Raw genomic sequence first — 27,914 nt, forward strand, 5'->3', positions numbered from 1 at the left:
AGTGAGCAAGGAATTGGGGGAGAAATCTCACCTCTCTTCTGGTAAGTTTCTGTTAGCCCAAGATTTAGCTGAAATATAACTTTCTCTGTGAAAGTAAAGATTCTTCATTCTTTTTTTAACACATTTTTATTGAAAAATAAAATAATTCATATTACATCTCATTTTCTATCCCATCCCATGCATCCTCCCATTCCTCCCTCCCTCCCACTTTCACCCCAATCCCCCTTCCCTATGACTGTGACTGAGGGGGACCTCCTTCCCCTGAATATGGTGCTAGGGTATCAAGTCTCTTCTTGGTAGTCTGCTATCCTTCCTTCGAGTGCCATTGGGCCTCCCCAACAAAGGGACATGGCCACATATGGGGCATCAGAGATCATGTGAAAGTCAGTCCCCAGTCTCCACTTAACTGTGGAGAATGTTCTGTCCTTTGGCTACATCTGGGTAGGGGGTTGAAGTTTACTGCACATCTTGTCCTTGGTTGGTGCCTTAGATCAAGCAGAACCCCTGGGCTCAGATCCACCCATCATAATGCTCCTCTTGTAGGTTTCTAGGACCCTCTGGATCCACCTACTTCCCTATCCCCTATATTTTTCTCACCTAGAGTCTCAATAGGATGTTCTCACCTCTATCCCACTTTCCTGGTAGGTGAAGCCTAAGTTCTAGGCTGTTCTAAGTGTCCCTCAGTAGAAGATTCTTCATTCTTATGATCTTACCACATTGTTAAAAAATGCTATCATTTTACCATGATTGTGCTATTGATTTTCCTCCCCACCAACGATTTTTTTTTTTTTTTTTTTTTTTTTTTTTTGGTTTTGGTTTTCAAGACAGGGTCTCTCTGTATAGCCCTGGCTGTCCTGGATTCTCTTTGTAGACCAGGTTGGCCTCAAAACCACAGTAATCTACTTGCCTCTGCCTCCTGAGTGCTGGGATTAAAGGTGTACACCATGACACCCGGCCCCACCAAGGATTAATTCTGAGAAATATTTATATTCTATTTGCTTTCATGTTTCTAGCACCTATTCTAACACGGTTGGCATATATTATAGTTAGTAATTAAGGGATTTTTAATTCAAATAAGTGAATTAAAATAAGGAGTGTTGAAATCAGAGTAAAGTTTTAGTAGGGATGTGTAACATGAGGAGGTGGGAAGCATGTGTATAACATTTCTAAGCGAGAGACTTCAAAAGACAACTCTAAAAACAAGATCAATCCTATTGGGATTCTAGATGAGAGAATCATGAGAGAATGGGGAAATAGAAGGATCCAGAGGGTCTTAGAACCCTAAAAGAAGAACATTATGATGGGCAGATTTGGGCCCTGGGGGGCCTGCTCAAACTATGGCACCAGCCAAGGACAATATGTGCAGTAAACTTCAAACCCCTACTCAGATCTAGCCAATGGACAGGACGTTCTCCATAGTTGAGTGGAGAGCAGGGTCTGACTTTCACAGGAACTCTAGTGCCCCATATTTGACCACATTCCCTGGATGGGGAGGTCTAGTGGTACTCAGAGGAAGGATAGCAGGCTACCAAGAAGAGACTTGATACCCTATGAGCATATACAGGGGGAGGAAGTCCCCCTCAGTCACAGTCATAGGGGAGGTGAGTAAGGGGGAAATGGGAGGACACAAGGGATGGGATAACAATTAAGATGTAATATGAATAAATTATTAAAATATATTTTAAAAATCAAGACCAAATTCAACATATAAAAGCAATATGCTGCCAGGATGAAAAGAAGAACTGAAAACTGACCTATGGGTATGCAACTTCTCTCAAAACTCAATAACGAGAAGACCTTATGCACTTGATAGGACCAAAGGTACAAGCTTCACTACTGCTTATCGGTGGTTCCATTTGTTAAAGTGGAAAAGAGAAAAGTACAGGTGCTGTGAGGTAAATAAGTATGGTAGGGGGGCATATGCACACACACCTATACACACATTATATTTTCACCATGTTTAATGAGAATTAAAGGGACTTTTTTTTGTCTTTACAAGTACTATATGTGAAAGATTTTAACTTTAAAGACCCAGTGGTTTTGTGTTGAAATCACAACATCTTTATTCAAAAGCACATGCATGGCCAGGACAAAAGGTAATCACTTCATTAATTGCAGGACTGTCTGTAAGACAGGTCCATCGGGAAACACTGTGAGAATAAGTCCTCTTCTGTAAGGCTCAAAATGCCCGCAGTAATTCCAGGTTGTACAATTTTCAATGACAGATAAGAAAAGGAAGTGGAATTGAACGTGCTTACCCACATGTAAAAAACATTGAGCTTTCCTACCATTCCCAGAAATTAAAACATCCTAACTGGTAAATGACCTGCGTTGCAGTAAGCACATTTCCCCCCTCCTAGCAAATAGTTTACCCTTTAAATAAAGTTCTTTGTTGTATTTTCTTATATTTAAAATGATTCCTGTCCCAGGCATATTGCTACTTTGTATTCCACTTGATATTTTCATTTAAAAGAGAGCGGCTGTGCAAAATAATGTCCTTGTCTGTCCCTTCCTCATACAAGCCTCCAATCAAATTTAATAAAGCCAGTTTGATACAATGCCAGCCTACACTTGGTTTATCCTTGGTCGACTTTAATAGGGTCAAAAATATTTTCGCATTGGCAGTGTATGCATTAATCATTTTTCCAGAGGATTCAGAAGATTGGAAGAGACAAGGCCAAGCAAAATTTTAAATTAATTGGGCCTACCCCAGCCTCAGAGGGTCACCTTGTGTCAGTTGTGCCACATTTTCCAGGTCACAGAGTTCCTGTGTTTCCTACAGCTGCCACGAGGAAAGATCCATGCTGTGGGCATACAAAGGTGAAAGAATTTCTCTCAGAAAGTGAGAATTTTCCTACGGCATCCACAACAATTGCAGTTTCCAGATTGTCGCCAGACACCAACCATTTAAATAATACATGCTCGGCTGCCTCGTCCACGTGTGCATTTTCTCACCGAGTAGTCAGGAAAATTTGTAAACACTGTGTCATTTACCATAAATCCGGTGCCTTTTTACAACCACATAGTAATTAATCTTGGTGTGGCTCAGAATTATTAATTTCAATCGGAAAGGTCCGTTTCCAAGTGGACATGTATCCTTTCCCCCCTCTTCCTTCTACCAGTATTTATCCAAAAGGTTGAAGCAGTTTTTCAATAAGGGATTCACAGTAATATCGGTGAGAGCTCAGTGGGCCAGAAGTCACTGTGTGTAACTGTACCAGTGCTTCAAATCTATGATCACATTTTCCAACGTGTAGCCTGCTCGCCAGATGACATCATCAACACAAAGTAAAACCTTTTGTGAAAGCTATACAGAAGTCATTAACACCCTCAGGAACCATCAACCCCTCTATAGTTTGTCTCTTTGGAAAGAAGATAGCAAAGTATCAGGCCTGAAGACATTGGAGAAAATGATCAAATATTACTTTATTTCTTATTAAAATAACCCACGAATTAGACACAAAAGAGATAAAGAGTATTTATATTAAAGACATAAATAATTTGCAATGGAATGCTCAGTTATGAAAAGACAGATGAGAAAAATCACAAGTACATATAGACCTCCCCCACAGAAGGTGCAGAATGAGAAGGAGACAGCACTTTCTATCTCAGTACAACTGACGCTTTTTGTGTTCCAAGTTGATGTTAATTCTCTGCTTGCGCAGCTGCACACTGTGGCCCAAGGATGTCCACATTATAAACATGCGAGGTGTAGGAGAAGATTGGGGAGCGCTGTGTGACTACCAGCCCAATCTCTGCCTATCAGCTGCGAGAGTGAGCAGCAAGCACAGGCAGTGGCACTTTAATTTCCATAGAAGATGTTGCTTCCTCTTTCCCTAGCATGAGTGATCAAGATATTTTTAAAAGAAGAAATGATAAACTAACATCTAGAGCCGTAAACATGAGTCACTGGGAAGCCAGCCATGATTAAGCAGATTCCAGGATGCTTGTGGGTCTAAGCACTGCTGATATTTTCTGACTATTTTTGTACTCAACTGTTTTTTTCCTCTGGGTCCTCTCAACATGTTTTTATGTTTTATCTTAATTTATCATTTTATTTTATGTGTATGGGCATTTTGCATGCATTTCCTTCTATGCACTACATGTGTGCCTGGTGCCCTCAGAGGCCAGGAGAGAGCACTGGATCTTCTAAGACTACAATTACAAATTTGTGCTAGAAATCAAACACTGATCCTCTGAAATAGCAAGTGCTCCTAACTGTTGAGCTATCTCTCCAGCCCCAAACAAGTATATTTTTATTAAAACCTAGAACTTTTTGATTATGAAAAACTCTGGTTGCTGCATAGCACAGAAGAGATATATCTGTGCTAATGGAACTACTCAGTAGAGCAAGAATGTTCTATAGTCTAGAGAAAATGAACAATATAAAGTTGCAGATCACTAAACTGAAAATATTTTAGAACTTTCAAAATTATATGACACATGAAGTAGGAGAACTCTCACAGGAAGTTGTGAAGCAAGGTTTGACTAAAATTTTAACCATTGATGTATGACACAACCATGTCTACACCAAACCGTGACGGGATCTGCTAGGACTGCAGATGTCCAGACCCCATCCCAGGCTGCTGATCCGACCCTGGACCACACCACACCACAAGGGAATCACCTAGTACTTCAGCTGGACAGACCCCATCCCAGGCCTGCTGATCCGACCCTAGACCACACCATACCACAAGGGGATCTCCTAGAATTGCAGATGGGCAGACCCATCCCAGGCCTGCTGATCTGACCCTCCATGTTGGTAATAACCAAGTGCCTTGCGTGTGCTAAAGTCAGAAGAGCAATGCCCTAAAGCACAGCTCTAGAAGGTAAGGGGGGATGTTATAATGTATACAAAACTGCCGCTGAGAATCAACTTGTTATCTCTATTTCAGGTCAACAAAATGACTTCCAAGTCTCCACTTCTTCGCCATAAGGTTTTAGGCACACACTCATGTGCACACCTTGTTCCAGACATGGATACAAGAAATGCTTCTTAAGAAATTTAATTTTATTTGAAGTCAAGATGGGGCCTCCTCCTTAAATAAAGAAAAGCATTACATATTTGAAAATTAATTAGAGACTGGCAAGATGGCTAAGCTGATAAAGGTACCCACTATGCAGCCTGTCAACATGAGTTCTATCCCTGGGACTGAATTTGTGGAAGAAGAGATCTAACTCCCAGGAATTGTCCTCTGATCCACATGTGGGTTCCATAGCGCACGTGTACACTCATAACACACACACACACACACACACACACCTCATGCACGCATGCACACAAACATGTGCGTATCTGTTCAATTGTGTATGTATGTATGAACAGAATAAATAGGTTAGGTATAAAAATAAGTACTGCAATCCAAGCAAATGTGATGATATACTCAGTTGTACACACTTGTCCATATATGAGAAAGCCCGGATTCAATCTCTGTAAAAACAAAACAAATAAAAGCCAAGACAAGATCTGTCATTGCTATCATGTTATTTAAAGTTCGTATATTGTATTCTTTGGGTTTGCTAATATTTACTGATGTGTCCTCTTGTCTAGGTGGTAGATTTGGCAAACATGATTTTGAAGGTATAATCCTAACCTTTTTTTCTTTTCTATATGCCAAGATAAAGACATAACTCCCAAAGTGATTAAACTAAATCTGGATTTTTTTCTTCTCTTGTGTTTTTTTTTTTAATTTCCTTGGCTATGATACAGTAAAAGAAGAAAGAAGAAAATTTAATCACTGTGAGAGGTAACTCAAAGATTGCACAGCTACTCCAGGAAAAAGACAGAGTTCAATCCTAATTATTAGTCATTACAAATTACTAAATTGTACAATGATATCAGTGCTGTGTCTAGCACAGAAGGAAGTTATATCCAAATTAGAATTAGAATCCAGTACTTCTCAAAACACATGAATTTTTGCTGGAAACATTTGCTACTGAGCTGAGCCACTATTAAACATTATAGTGTTTAATATTACTTTGGTCAATTAATCACAAGCAATAAACCTTTAACTGAAGATATTCTTTAAAGCTATGGTGATCCTCACAGTATTTTGACAGCAACCTGAATTCCAGTTCACAAGTATAAGATTTGTTTAGCTCCAGGCATCTGTGTTTGGATTACAAGAATGCTGATTGGTTCACTGCCAGGGTCACCTAAAGGTCAAGCCTTTTTTTTTTTGTAAAAGCCTCTCTGCCCCCCTTCCTCCTCCTCCCTTCCTTCTTCTTTCCCTTCATCCCTCTCTCCCTCTTTCTTCAACCTCCTTTGCCTCATTAATCAGAAATTTTTAAAAAACCAACAACAACAGAGAAGACAATAACTTTAAATCCTTTACATTTTCCCCAAAGATTTTGAAAGCACAGAACCCCAGTGCTGGTGTGAGGTCCTGTAGATGTGAGCACAGCTCACACTGGCAGGCTGCTGACAAGTGACCTGAAACCTTTCAGAGTGACATCTGTCACAAAGACAGACACAAGTTTTCTTAGCCCAAGAGCTTGTTTTCCTGGCATTTTATTTTTCATCAGATTTTGAGAGAAAGGAAAAAAGATGAACTTGAAAAAGTCTTGCCAGGGGCAGAAAATAAGATCAGGCTTTCTGCAGCTGCTGGACTCACCTTTAAAGGTTAGAGGTCGAGCAAAAGTGAACAAAAAAGACCTCAGTTTGATGTTAACGGATAAAAGGATGTGTTGTTACTTTAAGTACATTTCTGAGACTCGCATAACCATTAGGAAGCATTACAGGAGACATGGAATCAGAGTGAGACTGCATATCCATATGAAATCCCAATTTTAAAGTTTAGTCATGGAGCAAATCAAATCCAACCTCACCTATTAATCCTGCACAAAAGATGAGATCCACAGGTGCGTGAATTTTCCCCTGAACTGAACAATTTCTTGCTTCTGTAGTGTTGAAATGGCCAATGAAAATTAAACAAGGTATAACATTCTTCACTTTGAACTAAAGAGTTTTTTTACATTGAAATAATTACTTGATTTCTCCTGGGAGGAAAACACATTAAGGGAAAAAGAATATCCTTTTGAGTAACAAAAAGAAAAAAAAAGCCTAGGAGCCAAAACCCACTGGGGTTATAGTCTTGGCCCCACTAAAAATGAAAATGTGGGCAAGTAACACTTCTAATTCTGTTTTATCATCTGTAAAATGGAGAAAATAATATATGTCTGTGGAGTCCCAGCAAAGATGAAACAGAATAATGGAATTGTATGCTGCCAAATATAAAATAGCCACAACCGGAAACCATTTTAGTCTCATCTATTCTTTTCCCCAAGTGCTTAATAAAGCATCAGATGCAGAGCATTGGATACATGGCTCTTCAGGCCCAGAAGAGCATGTTTAAAGACAACAAAACATTTCCTTTGAAATTATTTCTATACATGAATCTAACATTGATAATTTAGGTATTAACCAGAGAAAAGGCACAAACTAGACCGTATAATACTCAAGCCTTGGGAAACAAATATCAAATGTAGTTGCTCACTTTTTCCAAAATAATGGCTAATATAATGTCATCTGGACAATTCTCTTTTGGGTACGAAATAAGAAGTTTTCAGCCATGCTATCCATCTCAATATAGACTCTGAGCCAATGAGGAGTTAATTAGCTAAGAAAAGGAGATGTGTGTCCTGGATCCAGCCAAACCGTTGTGAAAATGAAGCCTGTCCTGATCAGACAACCCTCAAAGTAAGGTGAAAATACTCCTGGTGTATTAGGCTGGTAGATGACCTATAAAAGTGTGAATTACACATTCATGATTCTTAAGGTGTGGTATTAATTACAAATGGGAAATACACAACAGAATTAAGACCCACAGGCCAAGAAATGTGAATATGAAATCTATTTCTGTACATCAGTTGGGATCCAGATTTAATTCTTCACTCAATCCATGTTTTTCTTCAATCTATTCTACTTTAGAAAATTCCACACTAATTCATAGAAGTCAAACATGTGTGAGCATGTCATATTAGAGAAACCTCTGTACATTCTGACATGTGAACCAATGAGTCCACACTAATCTGGCCCATTCTTATGTCTTATTAAGGTTCAGTTCTCTAATTTAGGATGGACATAATCATCATATGTCTTGTAAATATTTTGGAAAAGGGAACAATAAAGATTTATCACCAAAGACCTTAATGCTGTATCACTGTCTTTACAAACATGAAAGCAAAATTTTCCTAGATGAATTTATGTATTTTCATTTATTTTTTTCTGCATATTATGGATAATCAATCACTGTTGGTTGTACTTATTTTACATATGATTGAAAAATAAAACCTTGCAAGTAGTTATTTTATTACTTTCTTTCATGTCTGTGTGTATGTGTGTGTGCACGTGCATGTGTGTTTGTGTGTGATGTGTACAGGTACACATTCAAATGTGCTCATGTCTATATGGAGGAAGGGTTGACTTCAGCAGTCTTCACCTACCTTTTATTCAGACGTATTCTTTACTAGCCCAGAACTTACCAAGCACAGGAGGTAGGCTGGGCACTGGGTACCAGGAATCTGCCTGCCTTTGCCTCCTCGCTGAGTGTTAGCATTACAAATACATGCAATGCCCTCCTCTTTAATTTTAGTTCTGGGGATTTGGTTCTGGTTCAACTGTTTGCCCCACATAGATAGTTTTATCTGTGCAACTGAAGACAAAACTATAGAACCAATAACAAGTTTATGCTAAAGTTTCTTCAAGTAAAACTCATAGTATTTTTGAGATCCTCCAGTTTCAATCACAAATATAATTTACTTTCCTATGATTATTTTATATGCTTTCTCAGATAATAAACTCTTTTCTCTTTCAAAAACCTCTTGCAATTTTTACTTTGATTTGTGGCACCAATCTTTAAAGGAACAAATATATTTTTTATTGTTTTTAAATCTGGGTGCAATCTGAGGTGTACAAGTTATACATTTCTGTTTCTGTAGCATTTCTTTATTAAGAATTACTAAAATTCAGGCTCTGGACAGGCGAGGTTCATTTATGGGATTTTTAAAGTTCTTCGAAACAAAAAGTGGCATTGTTAGAAGGTCAGCTGTCAGAGTTCAACTTCAGTTCACAGTACAAGCCTGAAGAGACGTGTGGACTTCCAATTGGGTGAAGTATTTCAGACTTATTTTCTAAACTGTAGAAGAAGGAAGAGACCCAAAGTAGCACCGCAGAGTAGAAGAACCCACGGGTGCTTCATGAGGCAGGTGGAGATGGTAGTTAGCTTCATGTTGCACGTCCCCTTCATCTTCTGAGTTAAGGGAGGGACTCTTGAGTCCAGTGGGAAGTAACATGATTAGGAGAACAGATCATGACACAGATAATAAAATCTGCATGCTTTTGCTAGTCCTCTCAATCTGTGCTATCATATGGAAGCAATCTTTAACAGTTGGTTAACCATAAAACTTTTGCCTCACATTTTCATTTAAAGTGTGGGATCTAACACTGTCTTTATCCCCTCCCAGTGTCTTTCCTATGGCTGAGCTGGGACCTAACACTGTCTTTATCTACCTCCCAGGGCCTTTCCTAAGGCTGAGCTATATTTCTAATCTCGGGCAAAGTCTAACTGACATTTTATTTGTTGGTAGTAGTGGTTTTGGTCTTGGGTTTTATTGTTGCTGCTGTCATTGTTGTTATCACTTCTGTTTATCTGTTTTGTTTTGTTTTGTTTTTGGGTTACACCAACATGTTCACTGTAGGTAACTTTAAAAATAATTAACAAGAATAACAACTTATGAGGAACAAGGAGGCTTCCCAATGAACACAGCAAGATTGAAAATAAATAAAAACTGCATTTATTGTGTGTTACCTGCTAAACATCACAGCTGAGCTGAGCTCATATTAAGCATGCTCAGAACTCTACATCAGTTTACAGCCAGGTAAAAGAACCCAACACAAAACCTTCTGGCCCATGAAGTGTTGACCCCACTGCTGCAGGCGAGCAGCATGGCCGTGAGCATGCTGTTTTCTACCACAACAAAGTAAGAAAGCATTGCCACACTTACCTGTAATTTTTTTCTACTCCTTCTTTCCAAAAGTCGATTTTCTATATCTAAAGACATTCAAAACAATAACTTTGTATTTAGGAATTTTTCATGCAAGGATCTCTTCATCATTATCAAAACATTTTAGGACAATCTTATAGCATTAAAGAAATAATCCCTTGGACACAGTTAATAGTGTGGTTTATGTCCTTTTTCTTTTTATGTGTGCTTTGAGTTTTTATTAATTTTTTTATTCTATATATCTTTACAAATTAAACTAAATATGTGTTCCCTGGAAAAATATTTTGGATGTTTCTATCTATCTTATTTTTAGGCCATTAGTAGTCTTTGATATTTAGAAGCTTTTCAAATATTGAAATAATATATTAATAGTTGACATTTTAATTTATTTTTTATTATATTTTATTCACATTACAATCTGATTGTTCTTTAGCTCTTATCTTCCCACCCTCCCTCTTCTGCCCTATTCCCCTCTCCTAGACCTCTGACAGGTGGGGACCTCCTCCCTGACCATCTGACCACAGCCTATCAGGTCTTATCTGGATAGCCTGCATCTCCTTCCTCTGTGTTCCCAAAGGACCTCTCCACCAAGGAGGAGTGTTCAAATTATGGCCTCCAGAGTTCATGTCAAAGGCAACCCCCTGTTCTTTTCCCCTTGCCCCACCTCCCATTTTTTAAAAGTTTGCAGTTGCTCATACTTTTTTTTTTTTTTTTTAGTTAGTTAGTTATTTGAAATTTATTCTTGGAAGATTCATCCCCAAACAGGTGAAGTTGCACTAAGTATTTACTAAGTTACATCTTTTCTGAGCTTGGATGGAAATGATGCTGACTTGAAGTATGAATGGACAATGGGGACATGTGTCCGCTGCTCCTATGGCTTAGTATTCACAAGAGTCACTAAGGATGTTTTTCATCACACATGAATTAGACAGGATGGTGTGGGACCTAAGAATACTCATTTCTGACAAGCACTAGGAACGATTGTGCTGAAACAGTCTATGGACTACACTAGAATTATATGCTCCATTTTTTAAAATTAGATGAACGATTTTAACACATGGTGCTAGAACACTTGGGTATCCATATGCAAAAATAAAATAAATTTCAATCTATATCTTGTATAATACATATAAATTCACTCATAAAAATTAAAAATAAATGAATCAAAGAATTAATTATGAAACATAAAACTGTAAAAACTTCTGAAAATATTTGTGGATTTGGGTTATGCAAAAATTTCCTAAAGTAGAAATGAAGTACAGTCTATAAAATTATTTAAGGATAAATTGAAGGTAATTGAAAGAAAAAAATCTGCTCTCAAAATGCTTTGTTATAGGAAAAGAGTGAAGAAAACAAGACACAGGCTGGGTGAAAATGTTTTCAAAGCACATACTCAATAAACTACTTGCCTATAAAATATATTACTCTTTTATAGTACTCTTAAAATAATAAAGTAATCAAATGATCAAATTAAGTAATAAGTAAAATAACTAATAAATATTTCATCAAAGGAAACATGTGAATAGAAGACCACACCTAAAAATGCTCAGTGGCATTAATCATTAGGGAATGGCAAATTAAAACCATGGAGATGATATTGTTGCCTTGGGGAATAGTCAATATCCAAAGAGACAGTCCGTGCCCAGGATTAGAAGAGATCTGCACAAAGTTAGTCTGAGAAGAAGGCTCAGTTAGTAATGTGTTTCCCTTCCGAGTATGACAACCTGAGTTTAGAACCCACAGATCCATGTAAAAAGCTGGGCCTGAGGGCGTGCGTCTGTAGTCTTGCAGTGATGAGATGAGAGGCAGAGTGGGAAACTGGAAACAGCCCAAACCAGCCATCAGTGAGTGAATATACAGTGAAAAGCTACTTAATCAGCTTAAGAAAATGAACTATTGGCATATGCAAAGCAGAAAAATCTCAGACTAAGCTGAGTAAAATAAAAAACAATCTTGGTTCTAGTTATATAAGATTATTAAAAGTTCAAGAAATCTATAGGATAAAAAAATTGATTTATAGCTGAATAGAAATGGAGAAGGAGACAAAGGGAAAGTCTATTACAGAGTCTTAATTAACTACCACGATTCATGGTTATACAAATAAGTTTAATTTTTAAAATAAAACAAAATTTGAGCAATAAATCTAGAAGACGATAGTCCACCCTGATCTGCTCCCGTCTTGACGCTTTAATGGGATAATTCAACCACTGGCAAACTCGTGAATCCTGGAGTGAAACTAACAGACAAACTTCCAAATATCTGCAAAAGTAAGTAAGACACAGTCAAAGTCCTTATTTGTTGATTCATTTACCTGTGTATTTTTGTTTGGTCTCTTACTTTGAATTCAAATGTAATTATATAATCTTGTTCCTTCTTTGAACCCTTCCACTGTCTCTCATGCTACTCCCTCTCAAAGTCATGTTCTTTTTTCTTTCATATCTTTATAAATGTATGTATGTATGTATGTACACATATATACATACCCAAAGAGCTAGAGCCAATTAGGTGGCTCATCTCTGGAGAGGAATGATTCTCCCTCTTTCAAGCATCATTGATAGCTTTTACTTCTTCATCTAGGGGTGGCATCCCATACCATTTTTTTCCATCCTTACTTGTATGTCAATTGGTATTTTTATTGTTCAGGATGTGCTTAGACAGCTATATTATTGGGATTTCAGGACTGTAGCTTTCCTGTTATAACTAGAAGCCACAATCTTGCAGCAAACTTCCTGTTCCTCTGGCTCTTGCAGTCTTTCCACCCTCTCTTCAGCCATGTTCCCTACACATTTACTAGGTGTAAGGATTATGCTGTAGATGCGGGCCCCAAGGAAAACTAGTCTGCATGAAAGGAACATTTTTGCCTATTTGGGGTGTAACAGGAAGGTGATTCTAAGATAAAGTATCCTGCAACTGAATTTCTTTAGTGTGTCCATAAGATCAAGAAAGGTGGAAGAGAGGAAATGGTATTTGGTACAGGAAAACATCAAACTGGGATGCAAGACTGTGCATTGCATGACTTCCCTGAGAATCTGGCACTAAAAAGGCAGTGGCATTTAGAGTTAATTCAAAATAGATTATAACTAGAGGCTATAAAAATAGTCATATTGATGTATTACATGCATGTAGTTACAACATAAGCATATTATGTTCTCATGGTTATATCTTGCACATATGGGACACACACAAAGCTATATCGTGAGCATTGGGCAGTCATGAAATCACAACACCTTTCATGTAATGTTGAGAGTTCTCATGTCTTTCATTTTTTTAAAAAAAGTTTCCTTAGGTTGCTGTGCAGTCACTGCTGTCCTGCTGATCAAACATGGTATGTTCTCAGCGCTATTTTTAGTTATAATGGATATGCATTTGTCTCTGTGTGAGTGCATGCACTTGTATTTGCTCATTGAGGTCATAATAGAGTGTCAGGTGCCCTTGGAACTGGAGTCACAGACAGTTATAAGCTGTGGAGTAGGTGCTAGGAATCCAACTCCAGCCCTCTGGGTGAGTAGGAAGTGCCTATAAACTGCTGAGCTATCTCTGCAGCCTCATTCTGACGTCTCTGTTACCTCTCACCAGTTCATACCCTGCCTCAAGAACCCTTCACCTGTCTCAGATCTAGACTTACAGGGTCTGTCATCCCATACCGCCCATTTTCCTGCTCCGTCTCCAGTGGAAAATGAGAAAACATTGTTTTGTATGAAAGACCAAATAATTCTTTAAATACTTATACGTTTACACCCATATCCACATGTCTTTATACAGTGTGCTTATATGCGAGCCACCTTGTCCAGTCACAGTACTATGGGACTACACGCACCAGTACTGTCCGGTGACTCTGGAGAATCAACGCCTCTAAAACACAAGTGGAGTAATTTGCGTTGGGAACTTGTGTCTTAAGAAGTAGGTGTCATAGGTTTTGTGCCACATGCAAGGCTAGTCCCTGGCTGCTGTGAGTTAAAGCAAAGACCCAAGAAAGAGAAGCCGTATGGAGGGCGCCACTCGGAACATAAAGGCCCTTTGATGGCCAGTAGCTTTGAACACAGGTGGGAAGTTGAACCTGCTTACTCACAGAGTCCATTTTATTTCACCAATGAGTAAACATATCTTTATCTTCAAATTCAAAACTAAAAGAAATGTCAAAAATGAAAAAAAATAACATTTTAAAATTAAACTCTATTAAAGAAATGCTAGTTCAAAAAAGACATAATTGGGCTCTCTGAAACCTGGCAGCTCCCAAACGCCAACAAGTTTTTCTCTTCGCAAGTCTGTTCTCAGCCATTCCAAGAAAGGAACAGAGAACAGAGCTGTATCATTTGATGACAACCCACTTCTAATCCACAGGATCATATGCCTTTGCACCCTGTTCAAAGGAAACTTGGCCTAGAAAAGAATTAGTTTCATAACAAACCAGCCATTCTGAGAATAGAGGTGAGAAGAGTTCGGGCGGAAGAATCTGAGACCGTGGAGAGGAGCTGGGAGTTTTAATTGCCAGTTCATCTCACTTTCACGGTCGTTCACGGTGACCAGAGGGGCTGGTCTCCTAGCCTCTCAAACTCTCCACTCCTCAGCGTAAAACCACAAATCTGGAAGATGCTGATGTCCCTTTATACACACACACATGCACACATACACACACACACACACACACACACACACACATACACGTGCACATGCGGAAATATGTGAGTCACAGAAACAGGGCAAATGCAATCATTTCAAGAAAAATAGATTACTAGAAAAGGTCAGCATCCGCAAGATCATCTTCATTATCCTTATCCAACCATGATTAAGTGCATGGCTTGCAGGACATGCCAAAGTCTCTCTCAAGTACCCGGTTACGTTCAATAATGATGCTTAGATGGCTATAACCCAAGGAAGGCTGTAAAATTAGGAAGTCATTATGAAGCAAAACAACACAAAATAAATTTTCATCTAAAACTTGTATTTCTGATTAAAGTACAATCAAAATAGTTTGGGTAGGAGAGCTGACTATGAAGAAATGTAAAGATTACTATTGAAAAAATGACAAAATGTAATCCAAATATACACACATACCCCAAAACAAGAAAACACACTTAACAAGAAGAAAGATTTTCCAGGGCTGCAGAGCTCACTCTCCCCCACAGAATCAATTCTTTCCCATGAGTGTGTCTGAATGGTACTATTCTTTATGCCTGCTTTCTTCCTCCACTCTCCACTGTCTCCTGGTACTTAACAGGCAAGTAAGCTTGCCATCCAAGAAGCTACTGCTGCTCGTGAAGGGACTGGTAGCCATGAGACTCAAGCTGGACAAAAGAGAAAAGGAGACCTGCTTGAACTGTCTGGGTTCTAATAAAGCTTCCTGTGGATTAAAGCCGGGTAGGTACACAGAGCTGAATGCTCAGCCTTTCTCAGTGCTTTGGTGCTATAAGCAAAAAGGCATGACAAATTAATTCCATCCCTGTCCTTTCCCCTCATCACCCTGTCACCCAGCAGGCCACTAAATACACCAGAGGATGGTTCTGGGAAGGAGAAGACAAGCTCCTTTGCTTCCTTTGATTTTTCTCTCGTTTCTGTGAATTTAATTTTCAGTGCGAGCATGTGTCTGAGCTGGGGCAGACAGATTGGTGCAGGGTTTCTTAAAAACAATTTTTTGCTCCATCAGACACAATATATTCTACAGAGAAGGAAGAACGCACTATACCCCAGGGGGAAAAAGTTTCCCCAAAGTTTGTTCCCTCAGAACTTTACAATGGAAAGCTATGTCCCTCTTGGGTGATTTAATTTAATTGTTATGGTTTTTAGCTTTGTTCTAGGAGAAATTAAGCAAGCATCAGAGGCACTTCATAGGCAAACACCACTTTTTGGTAGATGGAACACAAAACTAGGAATTGGAAAACCCAAAAAAGAATCCTGGCACCGTGCTGGGTGATTTCATCTCCACATGCCTGAATTTCCTGTTTGCAAAGTGAGCCTAGCTCCCACTCGCTGTCAGGACTCATAGTCTCTGGGGTTTTTTTTTTTCCCCTCTGAATTATTTTTTTCTTCCAAAGGGAAGCAGAGATTTTTAATGGTGCAAAAGGCACATCTTGTTAAGTTTGAAAGAGGCAACACAGACATGATACTGTGCTCCATTTGATGGTTTCAAAGGTAAGGCATGGTCTTTGGTCTTAAGAAAACTGATCACCCAAAGCTGACACTAAAACTGGTCATTGAATATGTTAAATGTCAAGGTCTATGTGAGAATGGAGGGAACTATGCTTTTAAAGGTAGAAGGCCATGGAGGGTAAATGCACAGACTCCAGGTCTCCAGCCTGGAACCAGACTTCAAGCTGAGTGACTTTGAGCAAATTGCTCAACTTCTCAGTGCCCCAGTTTCCTTATCCGTGAGGAGAAAAAAATAGTACCTCTTCATAGGAGAAACCTATATCCATATAAAAATGCTTAGAGCAGCGAGTGCCTGGCACATAGTAAGGAGGATTGTTGTTATTATTAGAATGTGTAAGATTGTTCGGGTAAGGAAGAAAGGGAGCAGCTCTCCAGACAGAGTGAACACAAGAAGTACAGAGGACAGAAATAACACAGTGGCGGCCCTGGGACTAGAGGGATGCTCTACTCCCAGAGCAAAAAGGACCAGTAGATGAGGTCAGTATGGGAACCTCACAGAGGCCCTTGCTGTGAGCATAGACTTTATTTTATACACATTGAAGATTTCATAAGTAATTTTAGGTTAAGAAGTAATATGCTTAGATTTGTGACAGTACATGCTGGTGGAGTGTGGTGCTGATGAGAGTGTGTGCAGAAGGAGTACAATAATTGCCCTCCAAGTATCCATGCCTCTTAATACAGTTGAAGATTTCCCCATCAAGGACAGAGCACATCCTCGACTTTGTTAAAAGGGACCAACTCTAGACTTGCTTCATCTCCTAAACTGCAGTGAAAGTTCACCGTAGCAGTTCTAATGCTAGACTTTCAGGAAGATATCATTCTTTTCTGTTCCACAGATTCCTGCTTGCCCTCCTTCCCTTATGATGTGAGAAAGCCCAGGTTATCCTACAAGAGGATGAGAGGGCGCACAGAGCAGAGTCAAGCCACCACCAGAAACCATCCGAAACCAGCAGCTCCAGCTGACTAATCGTTGCCCACAGAGCCCAGTTGAGACCATGGGATCCTGTCTAGCTCAGCCTGAATTTCTAATCTGGAAAATCATGAGCTAAAGAAGTGGCCATTGTTGTGTTTTAAACTACTAAATTTTTACCTACATTTAAATAGCAATATGATTATCATCTGATAAGAATTTTAGTGGCAAAATTCAAACAACAGCACCAAGTTAAGACACAGAATCACATGCTAATGCAAGGACATGGTCAATGTGATAATGACATCGTTCTGTTCTCAGAGAATTCCACATTTTATAGGATGTAAGTGATATTTCTTATAGTTAAGGAACTCTTAGTATAGTCTAAGATAGGTATGAGTTCCATTCTGTAGAGAGGTTAGTGACAACCTTAACCACATAACTGAGAAATAGGATAAGGGTGTGGAATTGCTAATACTCAGTATAAATTTTTTAACTATATCACTGTTTTCCTGGTAAAATAAACAAAGTCATTATTCATTTTGTTCATTTATTTATTCAACAAATATTTGAGAGTTTTCTATGTCCCAGGGTCAGTGCCAAATACTGAAAAGAGTGGGAAGCCATCCAGCCAGACATAAGCCCTGTTTTTGTGGACTGCTCTGGAAAGAAATGGAGAGGGGTGGAGAACAGTATCAAACACCATGCTGAGTGTCATCAGGGATGAGGTACATAGTGCTCTCGGAACTTGATCAAACAGAGAAAATTTTCCAGCAGAAGCAACATCTACACTGATATCCAAAGAATTACTGAACAGTCTAGACCCTGAAAGTAATCGCTCAACTTTATAAGCTGTTCACACATAACAGGAAAGGGGGAGGAAAGCTGTAAGCATTAGCAGAAATTTGACCTTATAGGATTGCTTTAATCCATTTTCTGTCACTAGTAACACGGTTCCACACACTGGGTAAATTATAAAGAAAGGAGGTTTATTTTGGCTTAGGGTTCTGGTGTGAGGTCAAGAGGCCACATCTGGTGATAGCCATCTTGCTGGCAATATGCCAAGGGCATCACATGGCAACAGTTAGGGAGGCACAAGAGGCTAAGCAAACTAGCGTTTGGCTTTTTTGTTTTGTTTTGTTTTGTTTTGTTTTGTAGAGGATCCACTCCCAAAATAGTACATTAGTCTATTAAGCACATGAGTGTACCAAACCGTTGGCCAGGACAGAGCCCTAATCACCTCTTAACATTTCCTGGTCCATCCTCTTACTATCTCATAGCGAGATCAAACTTCAGGGCAAGTTTTAGAGTGGACAAACCACATAACCATATTAAAGCCCTAGCAGGGATTTATGGAAGGTGGCCAGCGTCTTGAAGGCAAGCTCGTGATATGGTCAGATACGCATTTCAGAAAAAAATAATCTTGGCCTAGAATGAAAAGACATAACTGAGGGACATGGGATCCATGAGTAGAGCTGATTACGCTGACTAAAGAAGCTATGGCAGAGTTCAAATGAGATCCTAAAGTAAGACAGGCAACAATAAAGATGACAGGGGGACGGATAGAAATAAAACGTGTCAGAGACATCCCCAAAGAGGTTGGTGGCTTGATAGACAGGGCAGAGATAGAAACCACCCTAGATGCTGCTTTGGAGAAGTGAATGGATGTGCTACCGCTCACTGAGACTGGGGAAACAGGAGAGGGGAGTTCAGAGGAAGGGAATATTAAATCTAATTTTAGACCTATGCTGCTCTGGTAGGATAGTCAAAAGCAGGTGTGTAGTACCTGCTGAACAATATATAGATGTGAACAACTTCTTCTCTGTGGTCTCTTAAAAGATTCTGGATACATAGATGCATGTCAGAAGCGCCGTTTAGCCACAATCCTAGGAGGTAGCTTGTGCCATTTCTTTTTGTCTCCTGGTCTCTTGGGAAAGCAGTGTGGTCCGTGGTCTTCAGAGAACTTAAATTCACATGATGATTAGGGATGGGTTATTCCAAGCTGCAAGAGCAAGCTGGACACCCTAAGACCAGCTTGCCAAGATAAGGAGAGCAGATGGTGCTCAGAGAATAAAAGGTTCATGTGCTGATGCCAATGTGATGGTAACAATTTTATGAGATGACCTCTTCTAGGTCCACCACATATACTGGGGTCAGCTGCAATTCACACTAACTTTTTCCTGATGAAAACTTCTCAAAAAGGTCAGCAAGCAGACATGATATTCCTCATCTCAAAAATGGAACCAAATAGCAAGTGCCAGATCCTGTCTTAGCAGCAGAGCTGCATTATTAGGCTTCCAAGACTCTTTTTCTAAATCCATTCCTTCTTGGCAGATGTGGTGGTATGAATGAAAATGGCCCCTAAAAGCTCAAAGGGGTGTCACTATTAGATGTGGTATAGCTTGGTTGGAGTAGATAAGGCCTTGTTGGAGGAAGTATGTCACCGGGGGTGAGCTTTGAGGTTACAGACGTTCAAGCCAGGCCCAGTGTCACTCTCTTTTCCTGCTGCCTATTGATGCAGATGTAGAACTCTCAGCTCCTCTCCAGTACCATGTCTACTGGGATGCTGCTATGCTATCCCACCAGATCATAAGGAACTGAACTCCTGAAGCTGTAAGCTAGACCCAATTAAATGTTTTTCATTCTAAGCATCACAGTGGCCATGATGCCTCTTTACAGCAATGGAAACCCTAACTAAGACAACAGATAAATTAAGAAAGAATCATCAGTCCACAGCATATTTATTACAATGAATTAGAACAGAAGTGTAAGATATTTCTTACATGATTTCTGGTCTGGGAAATTCAGATATTGACATTGTCACCACCGTACATTTCCAGAAAGGGAAAGAGAACACTTCTTCAGTTTCACACTGGAGTTGTTCAGCAAAAGATGGCAGCACAGAGTTTCATGGAACACTCTTGTGCCCCTGTCACTCGAAGTCAAGGCCCGGCCATCGGATAAGCAGATGGGAACTAGGAATGTTCCGAAACTGCCTCCTCAGCCACTTTCACATATGGCTTCTCAGTGCTGGGGCCAATTAAACAACTGGACTAGCTCCCAGCTGGGTTGAGGGTAATAATAACAAAAACTGAAGTAAGAGCTGACTTTGACTATGAATTTCACTCCTAACTGTGACATAAAATCCTTCTACTGGTATTTCCAGGTTACTTGTGAGGGGTGGGGGGAGGGGCAGTATTCCTCCTCCCTTACCTAGCATGTCCTAACTGATAAATGTGCTTAGACGGAAGAAGCAAAAACTTGTTATTTATTGGAAAATATTGTAGCTACAGGGTCTTAGGCTATATTTTTCCTTACTACCTTTCTGACATATTCTTTGAAGGTCATGGAGATGGCCAAATGCAGAGAGGTTCACAGAACTTGGGTTATTTATGCGGCATCTTACGGACATAGGATTTAAGCCTGACCACTCTGCTCTCTCTGGAATGAACCCAGGCCAAGTGCTAGGGATTAATCTGCCAGGAGATGATCTTCAATAAATTATTTGGTTGGTTTTTTTTCCTCTTTTCCTGCTTTAAAACATTTTCTTCCAATAAATAATCGAGTTGTACACTGGAAAACAAAAGTGACTGACCTCCTCAGAAAGTAAGGGAAAGCATGGAAAATGGAAAATGGAGAATTTTTCCTTGTAGTGTCCATGCAGTGAGAAAAATGTACTTATTTATTTGAAATACCAGCAAATGGGCTCCCATGTAATGAAATATTTATTAAAATTGCTTCTTCGGCTCTCTACAGTTGCTGATAGGGTTTAACGAGAGTCAGGTACAGAAGCTGGAGTGAAGGTGTGTCTAGTTATTTATTTATGGTTCAAGCAGCTTCGACCATAAGGCTTACTTTGGGAAATCGTAGAGATGAGGCCAGACATGACTGACAATACAGTTATTCACTCTTTTTATTGAATCATTTGCCACAGCTCAAAAAATAAATCTTAAAAGATTTCTATATTTACTTGGTTGCATTTTTAAGTTTTTACTCTGCTGTTAAGGTATATTTGTGTTTTAATTAAAGTTTACAATATTGTGCAATATTGTGTACATATTCAGGTTTTTTTCTCCAAATTCCATCAATATCCCCATTTCTTCTTGATGGTATTGTTTAATTTTTACTTGTATGGTTGTTTTCTTTCTTATTTATTTCCTTGGACTTTATAATATAAAAACAGGTTTTGGTTCCCCAAGAAAAGAAAAGAGTATCATCTTCCATTCCATTTTACTGTTATCAAAACGTATCTATCTAATTGAGACCATGACTTCTCAAATTGTACCAGTGACTTCTTGAAAGCAGTTATTTCAAAGAATTTCTAAAACAAAATATATACATGGAATGTACTCAGAAAAAAAAGAGAGAGAGAAGTGTCAAGTATTCTAAAGTTTTGTGTATGCCAAACGAGGATGCCCTAGGGAGTGTAAGGGCAGTGCCACTGATATCGGATCTGTGTGAGTTTTCATGAGTCCCATCACGTTTTAGTGACAGAGTTTGAGGAAACCACTAAAGCTTTAAAAAATTACCTCCAGTATTATTTAAAATGCATTCCACCATGTTTACTTCTGTTATTGCTGGCCTCTGGAAAGCTAATGAATTAAGAGAAGATAGAACTTTAGAGCTGAAAGTAGCCATACAGACCACCTAATCAGGACTCCTGAAATAATGAAAAAGGAAACTGGAATCCACAAGCATTAAGGAAATTTAACGAAGGCATCTAGCACACAACAGGGCAAGAATTGGAACCCATGTCTTTGGATTCCTACTTCTGTGCCATACAACGATATTGACTACGCTGTCTTGCAGTATGATGTGACGAGATATTAGGGAGGTAGAGAGGGAGAGAGACATAGACTGGGGTATAAGAAAAACATTCAGAGGTTGCATAGATTTGAGTAAGCTACACACTCATTAGAACGTATGTGATGCCAGCAATGCCCTGATGCCAAGCTGTGCTACTCAGATACCCTCTAGACCAGGCCTTTGTGCCAGTGCACACTACTCCCGACAGCATGACCCTCTGCTGAAAAGCATCTGAAATCAATGACCATTTGGCAGATACTGGATGATACCCTAGCTTACAAAGCACAGCTTGAAGCTCCCTCTGCTACAGAGCTTGTTGGGGTCCCGGTTGATCTCTGGTTGCTGCAGATGGCACTCTGACTTCTTCCTAGCCCTCTGTGTGCACTCCCTCACAAGTGTTGATCTTGAGAGTTCTTTCCCCAAAGATGCAAACCTTCATCTCTCTCAGCCTCTGATCAGAGATGCAAACAATGTCATGCTCAACATCAGACTGCCTGAGTGTGAATCTTGGCTCTGCTATTTACCCTGTGTTCCTTTTTGGAACTGGTCAGGAGTAAATCCTTTGCAGCTCCAGTTCTTTATAGACTCTGTTTGCTTCGTCAGACCCGGGACTGATGCTGACTTTTCCCTGCTGCTGCTCTCTGGATGTCTCACCCTTTCTGATTGGTTGCTTTAGCTTTGCACATGCCTTTGTAAACAGTCTTCAGTTTCAATGTGCCAACTGGTTCCTCTAGTACCGGAGATGATTATGACAGTCTGTGTTAAACACTGTAGTATAGCTTCAAATATGATTAATATGATTATTATTTGAAGCTATATTACAGTGCTTAACACAATGGTCTCTTCCTCCCTTGCCTTAGAATTTGCTGATACTACTACCAAAAGACACATGAGAGATGTCATAAGAATTAATATATAGAACAGTATTTCCAGTCTTACACACACACACACACACACACACACACACACACACACACACGAATAGGGGCAGGAACTCGATCTAGATGGCTGCTGATAATAAGAAGCACAGATGTCCTCAAACGTTAATGACTATCCAATTATCCCAATTTCTGTCATTCCTAGCACACCTGTTTGAAGTCATGCTGTTCATGAAAATTTAACATTTTATTTGGATTTTTTTTTATGTAATGCTTTTATCCATTCTTTGAGAACTTCATTCCATGTGCTTTTAGAATATTCACCTCTTAGTCTTTTCCTTCACTTCTATGTCCTTTTCTCACCCACAACTTGTTTTAAATAACCCACCAAGTGCAACTTGTCTTGCCTGTGTAGTCATGTATATAGGGCCATGTGACAGATAGAGCATGGGAGACCTACCAGGAACCACAGCCTTTAAAAAAAGCTGACACTCCTTCACCTGTAATGAATTGTCAATAGCTCCTCTTTTAGGGACAGGGCTTATTGTCCACCTCCCACCCCATGTAGAGTATTGACTCGCTTAATCTTGTGCTGGTCTTATGCAGGCAACCATAGCTGTTATGCGTTCGTGAGTGAAGCTATTCTCTCAAGTCCACCGGCACTGCTTTTCTCAAGTCATCCCTGATATCTGGCTCTTATACCATACCTGCCTTCTTTTCTGCAAATGTCCCCAAGCCTTCGCACAATAGGTGTGATACAGCTGTTCCACTTGTAGCTGTGCACTCTACCAATGTTTATTCTCTGTACTTGGGCCACTTGTGAGTTTCTGCATTAACCGCCGTCAACTGCACTAAGAAATTTCTCTAATGAGGTAAAAGAGCTGCAATGATCTGTGGGTGCAGAGCTATGAATTAAGAGGGCAGTTTAATACTATGTCCATTTATCCTACCCTGCTTCACATGCTCCTATATATACACACGTAATTGCCTGCGCACCACAAAGTCTCTTCCCATTATCAAAGAAGCTACAATGTTACAATTCAAAAGTAGCCTGCCACACATCCACAAAAATGATAAAACAATAAAAATGCAGAGAGAAGCTAAGGAAAGCTCTCAGTGATAGGGGCTTGCCACACTACTGTGGGAACTGGAGTTCAAATCCCCAGTACCCATATAAAAAGCAAGCAGGACATCCCTAGGGATGGATGGGTAGATATATAGGTAGATAGATAGATGATAGATAGGTAAGCAGATCAATGACCTCTGGTATCAATGAGAGGCCCATTCTCAACAAATAAAGTGGATGAAAAGTAGAAATCATATTACATAAATATGAGAACTCCACATGCACACACATGTGCATGTACACACTATATCTGTATCCACACACCTGCAAACACACACACACACACACACACACACACACACACACACACACACACACACTGCTCTAGACATCCCAGAAAATTCTGATTCTCATTTTCTAATTTTCTGATTCCAAATTCTTAAGCCCTCCAATATAGGTAAGCCAGGCTTTCTGAAAATTGTCTAATACTATTGAACCTGGAAACCTTTGAATTCTTTACATCTTCCTGAACAACAAAACAAATGATGAGAGCAAGTTTTCTTGTCTGGAAGAGATGGACCACAAAATCACATAATCTTTAAAGCAAGTGATGCAGATAAAGAGCATCCTGCTGTAGGCGTCTCCCTAGATAACTTCTGTAAAATGGCCTGGCTGCCAGACCTTACCTACCTGGCCATGAAGAGAGTAAGAGCCCAGTTAGTCAATATTCCACACTTGCTCACATGAGTAAGGCAGAGTCCCTAATCTATAATAGAGTGACTTCTCTTCCTGAAGTTTTTATATAATTTACATAATTCAGTTTTCTGTATACATAGTCAATTCTCCCAAGTTGTTTTTTTTTTTGTTGTTGTTATTATTTTAGATCTTGCTGAGGCAAATCTTTTGACTGCCTCAAGGTTTACCAGCAAACTTCATAAGCCATAGAAATGTTAACACATAGATTAATATTTATGAAAAATATCAATTCTTTTATTCAAATGTGCTATTTTAAGTTTTTAAAAAACTGAAGCTATAGGGCTGCAGAGACAGCTCAGTGGTTAACAGCACTCGCTGCTCTTACATCGGACCAGGATTTGGTTTTTCAGTATCTTCATGGTGGCTCACAGTTCCCTGTAACTCAAATTCTGGTGGATCCCATGTCTTCTTCTGAAATGCCACAAGCCATAGGCATGCACATGGAGCATATACAAACATGCAGACAAAACACTCATAAACATGAAAAATCTATTTAAATAAAACTGAAGATCTTTCATTATTAAACTTATTTTAATATATTAATCTCTTTTTTTAAGATTAGATGGCTAGCTAAATTAAAATTAGATAAGTGTTTTTATAACTTTAAAACATTTTAAATTAGAACTTAAATTATTGGATATATATGTGTATGTATGTATGTATTAAATATATGGCTAGTTTTTTGTCAACCTGACACAAGCTAAAGTAATTTGGGAAGAACTCTGAATTGAGAAAATGCCACTATAAGATTTGCCTGTAGGTAAGTCTGTGGAACATTTCCTTGGTTAATGACTGATGTGGGGGGACCCAGCTCACTGGGCATGTGTCACGTGATCCTAGCTGGTATAAAAAATATAAGCCTAGCAAACTGTGGGAAGCAAGACAGTAATCAGTGTTCCCTCAATGGCTACTGATTCAGTCACCTCCAGGTTTCACAATGTAGCTGCTACCCTAACATCCCTCAGGGAAAGCTCTGACAATTGTAAAATGAAAGCCAATTTCAAAGGGTCCTACTCTCCCCAATGACCTTTTGGTCATGGTCTTTGAAACTTTGAGGCAGGAATTAGTGCCCGAGAGTAGGCTATAGCAGTGTCTGATCTGCCATGCTGCTTTTGGAGACATTGGCTTTAAGGAGTTTGGAACTTTAAAACAGAAAGTTTTTTGAGTTCTTGTGCTCAGTAGGCTTTCTTTGAAATATTGAACCAGAGAATGGTGAGAATAATACAGATAATGGAGGACTGGCTGATGACATGTCAGAGGAAAGAAAATGCTCTACCCAGGCCTTTAGTGTGATTTTTTTTTTTAAGAATATGTGATTTTTGGGTCAGCTATGACTGAAGAATTGGCTGTAATTTTAACAGACGCAAACCGCTAAAGTGAAACCTTTACTTTACAGGATCAACAGTTACCAGTAAGCTGGGCCTAAAGAGCCAGCTTTGATTAAGAAAAAAAGCCAACATCATGGGGAAAATCTTCCGGGAAATGTTTCCTCAAGTTCGGCATACATGAGCCATGGTCCAAAGAGGGGCAAAGCTATCACTTGTGCTGGAGATTGAGTCTAGTAATATAGCAGAGTTTCCAAGGTGCTTTGGGTTTTTGTTGTTGTTGTTGTTGTTGTTTTTATTAATTTATTCTTGTTACATCTCAATGGTTATCCCATCCCTTGTATCCTCCCATTCCTCCCCCCCCCCCCATTTTCCCATTATTCCCCTCGCCTATGACTGTTCCTGAGGGGGATTACCTCCCCCTATATATTCTCATAGGGTATCAAGTCTCTTCTTGGCAACCTGCTGTCCTTCCTCTGAGTGCCACCAGGTCCACCCCTCCAGGGGACATGGTCAAATATGAGGCACCAGAGTACGTGAGAAAGTCATATCCCACTCTCCACTCAACTGTGGAGAATGTCCTGTCCATTGGCTAGATCTGGGTAGGGGTTTAAAGTTTACCTCCTGTATTGTCCTTGGCTGGTGCCTTAGTTTGAGCAGGACCCCTGGGCCCAAATCTGCCTATCGTAATGTTCTACTTGTAGGTTTCTAGGACCCTCTGGACTCTTCTACTTTGCCATTCTCCCATGCTTCTCTCATCTAGAGTCCCAATAGGATGTCCTCCCCTCTGTCCCAGTTTCCTGGTAAGTGAAGGCTTTCATGGGACATGCCCCTTGGGCTAGTATGCAGATATAAGTGCGTATATACCATTTGAGTCTTTCTGCTTCTGGGTTAACTCACTCATTATGATCATTTCTAGCTCAATCCATTTATACACAAATTTCGGGAATTCCTTGTCTTTAATAGCTGAGTAGTATTCCATAGTGTATATGTACCACAGTTTCTTTATCCATTCTTCTACTGATGGGGCTTCCTCAAGACCCAGCTATTCCACTCCTTGGAATATACCCAGAAGATGCTCCAGCACACAACAAGAAAATTTGCTCAACCATGTTCATAGCAGCCTTATTCATAAAAGCCAGAATATGGAAACAGCCAAGGTGCTTTTGAAGGGATGAACAAGTCATGGCAAGCAGCAGAGCCTTGGCACTGTGAGGATCCAGGTGAGACCACTGGGGAAGGTGCAGCCTCAGGAAGAGTAGAAACCCCAGAGCTGCAGGGATCATGGAGAGAAGTTGAGGCACTGCACGACAAGGCAAGGTCAGAGTCCCTGAGAGGAGACCTCACAAGAATATGCTGATGGAGGTGCAGACCTCAGGTGCAGTAGGAACCCCAGGAGTTTGGAGATTGCAACGGTATGAGGTGACCGTGAAAGATGACAACAGGCATGGAGGACAGCTAGTCCGTGTCTGTGAGAAGCTCTGTGTGGTGTGGATGGCAAAGCTGGAGAAGTGGAGCTGCCTTGGCCCTTCGGAACCCAGAAGGACATCAGTGTCAGATGTCTGGTAGTGATTGTACATTGGTGGACTTGGGTTCGTTTTGATTTGACTATGGCTGTGCCCTGGCACTTCCCTTTTGGAGGAAAAGAAAACTATTTTTTTTTATCTGTCTGTCTGTTTTTTAATTTTTTTTCAAAAGCCCACAATTAAAAAACTCTGCAATATTAAACTTTTGGATACTTTAGAGAGACTGAACTTTCAAAGAGACATTGGGCTTTTAAAGAACTTGAACATTTAAAGCATTTGAATGTTTAAAGTCTGTGGGACTTCTGGAAGTTGGAATGTATTTTATATTGAGCTAGTGATGTTAATATAAGATATTGGGAACAAAATACAAAGGAAAGTTTATGGTTTGTGTGTCAGTTTGACAAGGGGCAATTGTATTGGTTAGTTCTCTGTCATCATGACATAAGCTAAAGTCATTTGGGAAAAGGTACACTTGCTGGAGAAAATGCCATCATA

Source organism: Acomys russatus, chromosome 30, assembly GCF_903995435.1.
Source record: "Acomys russatus chromosome 30, mAcoRus1.1, whole genome shotgun sequence".
Taxonomy (NCBI): Eukaryota; Metazoa; Chordata; class Mammalia; order Rodentia; family Muridae; genus Acomys; species Acomys russatus.